Here is an 11,180-nt window from a genome sequence, read left to right on the forward strand (position 1 = left end):
ATTCTAGGGTGTGGATTTGGAGGCAACAGTTTGTAATCATTTCACAAGTACCGCCCGCGAGCGTTCGAAAGGTTTGAGTCCGGCCCGCGACGCACGTTGAATTTGACGCCTCTGATATAACCTGTCCTTAAACTAGAGTCCTTCGACTCAATTAGTATAGCATATACTTCCTATGGTTTCAGTTCATATTTTTGCCGCCTCGTAATCTTTTGAATTCAGCGTGTACCTGCAATAGGGCGACTCGCTAACAGTTCTTTTAGAGTGAAACTGACATTCAACTGGAAGATGTTCGATAGTTGATAATTCTTAAATTCGAAATTGAACAATTGTGGCTTTCATCGATTCACCATCTGATTGCTAGCCATACGTCGCAGGCATGCTTGTGCTTCGTTATTATTTCACATCTTCAACTCGAACTAGTTTTAATATTATTCGAGAGTGACGCAAGTTAGCAGTGTCTGCATTGATCGCGTGTTGAACGGAATAGATACACTAACTCTGTTGTCCTAGCATATGAAATATTGCAAATTGCAACTCCGGGACTTTATACCACCGATTTATATTAGGATAATATCAGGTTTGTGGAACAAAGTCGTTTCATATGCCTGTTTCAATAATTGTATATGATACCATACATTACTATCAAATATTAGGTAACTTGATTGGCAACTAATTATATTCTTCATAAGCGTAACCATAAATATTTTAATCTCCCACGTTTTATTTCGGAACGCGGATTCTTGTCCACTTTTGCCAAGTGATTCAAGTCGTTCGTAATCTCCTGATGCTTCGTCATCTGCTGTAAAATATAACGATTTCGAAATTTAGCAGTCGAAAGACAGCCTCACACTATGGAGATTTCTTCAAAGTCGTTGTTGCAATCGATCGACAAACGAAAAGGTTGTGTATCAACGGTCTGTGCCATTTATCAATAAAATTGACTGTGTTTGAAGTTTGTATTTACAAGTGTTGCAGAGATTTATATTTTCACGTTTGCGTTCGATATAAAACAGATTCTCCCGAGGTAACATTTTGTACAAGAACCTCGCATTCCTGCGTTCTACCATTCGAAAACCTGACATTTAGTAGCAAAATCCCTACGATTTCCGTATCTAGCACTTGTAGCATTGCGGTGGCAGTAAGAAAGACACATCAATAAAAATCATATATAAACCTTGTGCGAACAAATATGTACTGATTTTCGGGAATTTTGATTGAATTGTCATTATATTACGGTTGTGAATAAGTATGTTAGGTACTATAACTGAATTGCGCTTGGGTTAGCCTCGTGTCATCATGTGACCTCGTGTATACATTTGTGTGAACACCTCAGTAAAAGTCCGTAGATGCAAATGTGCACGAATCAGTCCCTTTTACGATATCACACTATTCTTAGTGTTTACGTTCGTACGATACACCATTGAACTTTTCTGTTTAGAACTGTAGGCCAAGTTTGGTGTTCCACTGATTCCAATAACAAATCACTGATATCATTGATAAAGTAAATTCGGTCTAATATAGACACATTGTTATTCCTTTCATTGCGAATTACCTCAGAAACTACATTCGCGTATCTTATAACGTAGCCTGCTTCGAGATGAATATAATGGTGATGCTTTATCTAAAAGGTGTAAGTTATGCCAGACTAACTGATTGGGGCGATCAACCGGATGTCTTACTTAGTCAAATTCTTCTTTGCACCGCATACATGCAAAAGTGAATAGTAAAACGAATTTTCGGAAGTACCAATTTAAATACCAATTTCAATTTATGGTGAAAACGTTTCAAATTTATTCATCGTTATCGATCTTCTCTGAATCCGTCTTTAAATGTGATGGATTTTTACCCAGTCATATTTCAGAGCATAAAATTCAGGCGCTCGTCACTCAGTCACGCAAATAGCCGGCATTGACAACAAGGAACAGATTTCTGTGATATAATCCAGGGAAATGGCTGACAAGGCCATAATGTCGATAAGCACATCTCCCTATTACAGATTAATAGAGTTACTAAAATGATCGATTTCGAAACTACTGCGCATATCATACGAAAATGTAATGTAGCATGTCAATGTTTAAATGGATAACTGAGCCTAATTTAACAGAATTTTAATAAGAAGCTATCTAACGAATACCGAAGCCCGAGATAATATTTACCAGCTTATAAAAACTATTCCATCGCACAACAAATTAGAGGTGCATGGTTTTTAGTAAACTGGTATAACCGTATAACATGCAACCCGAATAGAAGTAATCGTAACCTCACAATTCCCAACAGGTATCCAGCGTCCGTTGACGTACCGCTTGGCACAATAGTTACCTTGAAAATAGAAGAAAGGTCAAATGTAAATTCACTCAGTACGGTCATTGTGATAATAGTGCTAGCCGACGAAGCAATAGGATTACTCCAAAATGAAAAAGTTGGGCACTTGTCCAATAATTAGAGAAATGGAACACGGAGAATAATTGAGGAATTATTAAATTGAAATTTGTTTTGAAATTTAACCGGTCCGTAAGTTCAAAACGTTGAGAACCACTGGAACATGAGATAAATGAGACATGTGGCATTAACGCAAAAATCTGGATTTGAACGGATATACTTTTACTGACCTTTGAGGCAGGTTGCATCATCAGCGAATGAAGTCAGCATTACGTAGACATGAAGCAGTACAACCAACACCTTATAATTTACCAACGCCATATTACGTAACAATGCTATATCCTGTATGTAGTCGATGCAATTGGCTGTCTATGGTTGCCAGACATTTGAACTTGCGACGTAATGAAACACGGGACTTACAGACACGCGATTCTAAAGGTCGTGACTTTTCAATATCAAACTAACTTAAATCCCATGCGTAACCCGAAATATGCAATATCAACTCAGCAATAAGAATTCCTCATTTGCCCGCAGGACGTGTTTATAATAAAACCAAGAAGTAAAATTGAAATATTCAGAGAGCACTGATGACGGAAATATATAGCAACAGTCGTGGGAAGGTATCTCATGGAAGATGCGGATACAAGTTTTATGGTCAGGTGTTTGGTTCGACATACCAACCCGGAAACGGTCTACCATTAACCTTTCTCGTGAGAATAGATTGAGAATCGGTATTCTTCATCGGGTGCGGTTGATATCGATATATACGTTTGATATCGACTGTTCAAAAAATATATTATTATCGTCTTGAAATATACGATATTACTTCAAATTATTCTTTGATATCTCATATTACCACGTTCATCAGACCTGTCAAATTCAACCGGTTTATGACTCTGCATGATTCCTAACGTGGAGATAATCGACCACTACATGCTTTGCTACGAATCTGCTGGGACTACCAAACTACTGAATCGATGTACGAGTCTGTTAGGCTACGGTGGGCTAAAAAATTCCTTACTTCACAAAAAAATATTTTTTTCCGATGCAGCGCGAAACTATTAGGGTATAAACAGTTATGTATATTGCGCAGAATTCTGGGACTGGTCTTTGTTACGGTTCGTGGAGGGGCAGTGGTTACTTGCCGGTCAACACTAGAGGTAGGCCTATTATAAATGGAGAGGCTTATTTGTTGAAATAATGTGGAAATACATACCCGTTGTTGGGTATAATTGATTGTAGCGAATATGTTGGAGAATCGGAATACCAATACATGTATACCTATTCCACGTGAGTATCAGGGTCTTTGATGTTTTTGAGAGAAGATCAGTCCATGTGGTGCGATGTGTCCAGGGTTTGTGCGTGGCAAAGTTGATTCAGAGTTGCTCTATCACGAGAGCAATCGTATCATGGCGTTGTGAAGCGACCTCCGTGTCATACCAATAAGGCTCCAGCGATTGCATCAGTACATGGAAATTACTCCAAGACTTTCTCGCACATTCGTTTCAAGGAATATACCCGGGCTATAAGTGCAGCCCTACCGATACTACAGCCTGTTGCTACATCTGTGACGATATCCCATGAAGTATCTATAACAGACCTGGGCAAAGTGCGGCCAACGACGCCATTCTGTGCGGCCCGCGAAAGGTTGCTTGGAATTCATAACATTAAACCTGCTTTTTGGAAGTTGATGCGTTGACTAAAACCATGGGCTGTATCAACAAAACAGAAAATTCGTTTACTTTAAAGCCTGTTCATTAATATGCCACAATTACGCTGCCTACGTACTTCGAATGCGTAATCCATACTCAAAATAAAGGCAATGCGGCAAAGTATGAGTAACAATTAAATTCACAAGAAATCACTCTTTCCATATGGTTTAGGTCAAACCTTTTTTGTTGTCATTGCCCCATTACGCATTATACGGTACGCAGTTTAAATTGTGGCGTGAGGCGTCGCAAAATCCCTAATTCGTAAAACAAGTCAATCAGTGCTAATTACTTTATGACTCATCATGTCTCTCACCCATATAGGATGAACGGGCGTGTCAAAAAGAGAAAGCCGAAAGCTGAAATTCAAAGAAGGTTCAGACCACTAAATATTAGTATACTGGAGTGAGGGGTAGACCCATACTTTTAGTTTTTGCCGAGCATGTCGCCGAGATTAAGGATTTTAATTATCACAAAAATACGAAACACTAGGTCAAGGGAGGGAAAATTTCAGAAAAACTGCAAACTTCCCTTAACATCAAGGCTGTTCGAGCTGAACACTGCTTGGAATTCAGCAACCATGACAAGCTTTTTGCTATCCCATATACCTTTCAGTGTAGTTGTTCTCGAACTGGCGGGCGTGAAAGCATCTGAAGGGGGGCGCGAAGCCGAACTTGAATGAAAAGCTTTTTTGCGCTTCGCGCGATTTACCTTCAGCTCGAAGTGTAATTATTGCTCTGTGTATTGTCCTAATATGATGTTACAGAATTCTCTCACCAACAACCATAACCATCAATGCCATCAAACTATCCGCTGGGATTGTTAGTGTTCATGTCGCTCTATTAAAATTGTTGTGATTTCATGATAGGGAGGGGGCGAAATTGTTCACTATCATAAATGGGGGTGTGCCTACAAAATATGAGAACCACTGTTTTAGTGTCTTGTTGGAAATCGTGGATAGGGGTTTGAAGGGAGTTAAAATTTATCATGTTTAACGTTGTTTCGAAGCATGGCAAATAAATTTAAAATACGCTGGAGAATAAAGACAAAATTTTTCACTCGGCTCGCCAACATATTCTCAACTTCTCATTTGGCCCGCGAAGGAAAATAATTGCCCACCCCTGATCAATAATATACGTGGAATTCCAAATACATGAGCTGTATACCTACAAAAATGACTGTAGACGACTCACCGTCGATGAACTAGATTTCACACCTATGATCTTAATTGTTAATATTATTGATATCAAATCAAGTCAGTCACTTCTTCACCATCGATAGTTACTAGATAAACCGGATAAAGCTACAATACCCACAGTTACTGTAACTACGATTGCTCGACGAGCAGAACAAATACGAGCAATATGTAAATACCGTCCTCAGCTGTTGGAAATCAAGGATGTTGAGCTTGGCATCAACCCTGTGAAATCCTGCCTTCTAGTCTCTGAGATCTACCACTATTATAGACGGATTTACGATTTGATTGCTTTTTCGTGTAAATTACATCCTGTACAGTAAAAACACGTCACCGTCGCCTTCTAAGACATCCCATTGTCTTTTCTAAGATAATTTCTTCCTCTTTCCTGTTGGTAAATTTCGCTTCAAGCTGTTCACTGCACGTAGAACTAAAACATGTAACCTTCGACGCGAAGGTAGAAAGAAAATTTTGGTAACGGAGCATGGAAAGAATGCGTTTTATGTGTAGTTGGCGTTCTGAATTTGGGACATCCAGATCTAAGCGGCGTTAGCCACAACTTAACTAATACGCGCGTTTGGTGTAACGTCTCTGACAGTTTCACAACGTGATACCAGAAACGTCCCATATGACCGACGGGAACATAGAGAAAATGTTGGAACATTTTTTTCAACTAATTATATGGTATCACCAGTATCTCCAACGAGCCACTGTACCACTACCATACACTGCTAGTGTGAAAGGCTCGCAGTAATAACCCAACTCGGTACAAGAAGGGGGAATAAATTTATATACCGGCATATATCTCCATATATATGGGTGCATTTGGTTCACTAGCATTTCGTACAAAGACATATCATTTACCTGATTTGCACCAGACGCCAGAGGACCAGCGGCATAGGCTACATGGTTTTAATAAGTACGTTAAAGGGCTTGGAGTCATCAAATCCCTGCCATCAGCCATGATAGGTTGCTGATATACCGGTAACTGTCTTTCGAGTGGTTCGAAACTAGAGTTTGACAACTAAAGCGAGACTATAAAATAGCAATCGCACTGCTGGATAAATATTTTTCTTGACCATTTCAGAGAATCATGAAATTGCGAAAAAAAACTCAACACCGATGATTGCTAGAGCATTGTTACAAATGATCAAGGGAATATGTGAACATCTGCATTACAATCATCACTTTCCACTACTTAGCAACAAATCGTTTCATTTGTTAGATTATTGACATGACCATATCACATAGGAGCGCGTGGATTGAGTTGTGTCGTTTTGCGTCCCTGGTTGCATTTAAAACAAAAATTGACTTAAAACAAACGTGTTCAAAACATGGTCCTCATTTAAAACATGTTTTTATTGATTTTTGTTTTTGATTGTTCGTTTTTTTATTCATGAAGTAAGAATATGGTAAGTGTGACGTCACAGCGGATTTATATTGACAATTGAAAAATAGGCTAAATATGGCTAGTTTGACAAAAAAAATTCGAACTTATGTCATAAACGGGGAAAAAATATCTTTAACCAGGACTGCATCGATATGCAGCATTTTTACGGTCGGCGGTTATCACCATCAGCACATCCGTTCCATACCAATGATCTATATCTACCTGCTATAACTGTTCAACCGACGACGATTCGAATGGTTCTAAGCATTCCATAAGGTATACGTTGAGTATTTCAGGTGCAAATCATCTGTAGGCTCATACTACTTGTTTTTTCGAAAGTATTTGCAATATTATGGGCATAAATATACAATCTCTGGAAAACAAAACATAATTTTGTGTTTTTTCAAACTACATTTTTAAACTTGTTACAAACATGTTTTAAACAAAATGTTTTAAAACATCATTTGTTCTATATTTTGTCCACGCTTCACGCGATTTAGGGGAAGCGGATTTCTTGATTCTAATGTTGGATACCTCCCTCCCAACACTGGTAATAATATATGTAAATGTATATGGTAATGGTATATAGGCTACATCAAAACAATCTCAAACTGACATTGCGCAAACAATTGATTAGTCCTACATGCTGACATTCGCTTTAACTGATACAGTGGTTCCCAACTGGGTTGCCGCGGCACGCTAGTGTGCCATTTACGTATAGCAGGGGTGCCACAAGAGAAGTCAACACTTATTTTTAATTTATGAGCTAAGTAAATCTAGTATTTAGCAAACAAGTGGGTTTTATACTCATTTAGAAATAGGGTGCAGAACTTCAATGGAAATAGAAATTGCTCTCATGCCCGCGACCAATATCCCCCGCGGATTTGCTTTGTCCGACATATCGCAAGCTTAAATCAGATTTGCACGATGCGCTGATTGATCGCAGAGCGGGGGGGATAGCGTAGTGGTAACGAAAAGCGCCTACGAATAGGGCGGCCCCGGTTCGACTCCCGTCGGAGGTTCATCTGGGCTCCTCTTCCACGCCGCCGCAATGAAAAAAGCCCAGAAAAAGCCCCGACGAAAGAAAGCACTCACAAGGAATGGAAAGAACTAGAAAGGGGCGCGGTTTCAAAAAGATCAACGGCGAAAAGAACTGTTACATCGGGCACTCTAGAGTCTAGACCGAGGTGCATGTCAGTCTGAAAGGATCGCAACTGCGTGTCGTTCGATATTCTCCGCATTGTGTCTTATCGCATTGTACATTGTGTGTGACTTGGTCAGATGAAAAATATAACCCAACGATTACTGATTATTGAGCAGACCTGGCGACACCTGTGAAACAATGCAACTGACAAATATACTCACTGTCTTCCTAAACACCAGCGAGACATGTAATCCATTTCAAGTGATGTTATTGATTAGAAAGTCGTATCGCAATCATAGCCATTTATTTTCCTCTTGTTAGGTAGCGTGCTATGGCACTGCCGCTAAAATATAGGCTTGCATCTCAACGTTTTGCTATCGAAGAAGAATTTGATACTTGAAAGTCAAGTTCATCAAATTATATGACACCGGTTTACAGGGAGCATTTGAAAAGAGGGTGACTGCAAGTTGACGAATTGAGGCACGGCTATCCCCACTTCCCCAGTCCTCACTCATGCTACGCGGTCTGTGTGGAAAGGCATTTGGCGTTCATGCAAGCCTCTGTATTCGTTAATGGCGTACACGCTTGGTCGCTTCGATACAACGGCTAATTAAATCGACAATGGGGAGATAGGCAGTGCGGATTGTCAAACAAATCTCAGGAAATAGCATCATAGCGCACCCGAAATCTCCGCGACCTCGTAAAGACAAAATTAATCAATCAAAGTGGCGCCGTCTTTACTTTCACCTGGATATGTTTTGCTTGTTGTAATCCCGACTGGATAATATTCTGGACCGAGGAATAATACTACTTTCTATCAAGGATTAGTAAAAAGCTGTATAAGGGATGCTTCTCATACACAAGTTTACTTCTGGTGATATTATAATAGAGAAGGTAAAAGAACTCGTTTCCATTGCGACAGTTACGTTGATGGAGATTCGAGAGATTAATTCACGCGGTTCATATGACAATTTCACCAGTGATCACACTTATCCCAGAACTAAATTGTACTCATAAAATACGAATTAAGGAAATCAAGTACAGTTTATGTTTAAAAAGAGGGGGAATCAGTCTAATAACGTAACCGCTTGGTTACGTAGTGCAAGCACAAAAATGCGCCGGCTACTAGAGTGCTCGGAAACAGTAGAAGTAGCCAAAATGGTTGAGAACCGGTGTGATAAGGTGCTGCGAACTCTCCTTATTTCGTTTTAAGAGGGTTACACGAGATCAAAAGACTCGTGAGGTGAACGTCGTCAGGAAGTATCGTCAATCAAAGGGAATTACACGTTATCGTGGTACGTCGAAGAGGTTGGAGATCGACATGCACATTGCACACCTCAAGTGTGTTTGTTCCACAGTAATCTACTATATTAGATACGTTAGAGATAGACAGTCGAAGCAGAAGACAAATACTCGTTTTAGCACGGTGAAAGGCGCAATGGGGCCCACATATCGCCACAAGGCCCATCTTCCAAGGATAAGTCACCCGCTGACATGAGTGAATTAAACGTAGGCTAGCTCAGGGATTCTATCTGTTACTGTCTGCGGGGGTGTCAAACAGGTCTCATGTATGACGATTTCGGTGTTAGATATGCTAACTAGGGTTTGCATACGTCTGGAATTTCCCGGACATGTCCGGAATTTCTCTGTTTAAACTGCCTCCGCGATGAAATGCTGAAATATGCCTAAATGTCCGGAGCTTTGAAAGCTTGAAGAGAGCTGAAAATGTTTTCGTAAATCAACATAAACAATGTTTTATATTGTGGAAAATTTATGCTACTTAAAATTTTTCATTGCGCTGTCAAATATAATAATTTTAGTGTGGGTAACCCAAAACTCCAATAAAAATAGTTTCAAATACCCATCATTTGCTGTAATATAACTAACTCATTCACAAAATTTAGCAACCAGATGCATATATAGTAAACCCATCGGAAGTGGCCTCGATCACGCTATGATGGGCCGCAGACCAATGTCTTTTTGGGGCGGTAGTCGCTTTAACAGTGTTGTTTCGGTCCTGGCTACAACATACAGTCGCATATCTGCACCGTCCTAACAGTATCCCAGGGCTGTCAGACACACGACGGCCCCGATAATAATTTCATGCATCCCGTTAAGAAGTCTGTTGCAGACCAAGTGAGAAGATCGACCCTAGCAATCACCAGAGCTCAATTTCGAGATCGCCCAATAGTCTAGTTCAGTGCTTCTCAACCTGTGTGACGGTTCGCACTGGTGCGAATGAAAAAAAAATGCAGTGCGAATGACGAAGGTGCTGGTGCGAATGGTGCGAATGAAAAATCCGGATGAGTGCGAATGAAAATCGTCTAATAATTGTTAATTTATCTGACGTGGAATAATTCAAATAAACCTAATAGAAAATTCAATGGCAGTGCAACCGATGTAGTTGAGACGCAATTGTAAACACTTTTGTTTAACATTGAAACACCACTAATCGTAGCTCTAACAAGCCTTAGTGAATAAATATATTCGCACTATAATTATTACGTAATCAAAAGCCTGGTTTGGAAGCTGGTGAAGCTGCAGACATATACAGTGTATCAGCCCGTCTGAGCCTCCGACAGGCTGGAAAAATGACGTCAAATTCACTTCATGCTTTCTTTCGCTAAACTATTATCATATTTTCGTAATAACTATTTGATTAGCGCGAGGCACCAGGATAGTAGTAAATACCGTCATCACAGACTCACATTTGCAATTTACTGTAACGCAAATATTACCCCTTCAAGGGTTATTAAAGTATGGACCGCATGGGCATAATTTTATGTCGACACGATGCGAGAGCTATCTTTTAATATGTATGTAATATTAGATGAATTTATTGCGAAAATCCTGCGAGAGTTTTTACATATCCAAGGTCACTGTGTTGGGTACTGTAGGCAATAATCGAAACACGCAGAAAATGTGGTTTGATCATGAGAATCAGCCGACCTTTGGTTTGAATTCATGATAAGATTTGTCCGAATGTTTTTTTCTTCTGGAAAACATGCACGAAGACCGTTGGGATGAACTAGTGTAGGGGTGTGCACGGAGCGAATTCAGGCCTATGAGACACATTCATTTCAAAGCCAACCCCTTATGCATCGGGGCACATGAAGACGTGAAGTTTTGGCCAACATACCGCTGATAAAATGCAGTGCCGCAGATAAAATACGGTGTCAAAACATCAGCGGCGACAATACTTTGGCCCGAAATGACCGTCACTGGATGGCCAAACCTTTCGATATGGATAGGCTCCATTGTCGACACGGAATCGTCCCGTTCTTGCAATCAGAGTTGACAGTAGTTCAAATGCTACGCGCAGAGGAATTTACTTCACCCTAATTTGAAATTGCGTACGCCAGA

The 11,180-nt window shown here is 40.0% G+C and overlaps 1 long non-coding RNA gene across 1 annotated transcript; it reads right to left on the minus strand.

The window, feature by feature from the left end:
- Window positions 1-682: 682 nt before the first annotated feature.
- Window positions 683-2,743, minus strand: LOC145435365 (uncharacterized). The gene is made up of 3 exons (XR_013913827.1): window positions 2,610-2,743; window positions 2,261-2,319; window positions 683-799 (listed from the first exon to the last, which is right to left on the minus strand). It is a non-coding gene; the product is annotated as an uncharacterized LOC145435365 (long non-coding RNA).
- Between the last annotated feature and the right edge of the window lie 8,437 nt (window positions 2,744-11,180).

This window comes from Botryllus schlosseri, chromosome 3, assembly GCF_051294905.1.
Source record: "Botryllus schlosseri isolate E-star chromosome 3, Bs_hap1, whole genome shotgun sequence".
NCBI lineage: Eukaryota > Metazoa > Chordata > Ascidiacea > Stolidobranchia > Styelidae > Botryllus > Botryllus schlosseri.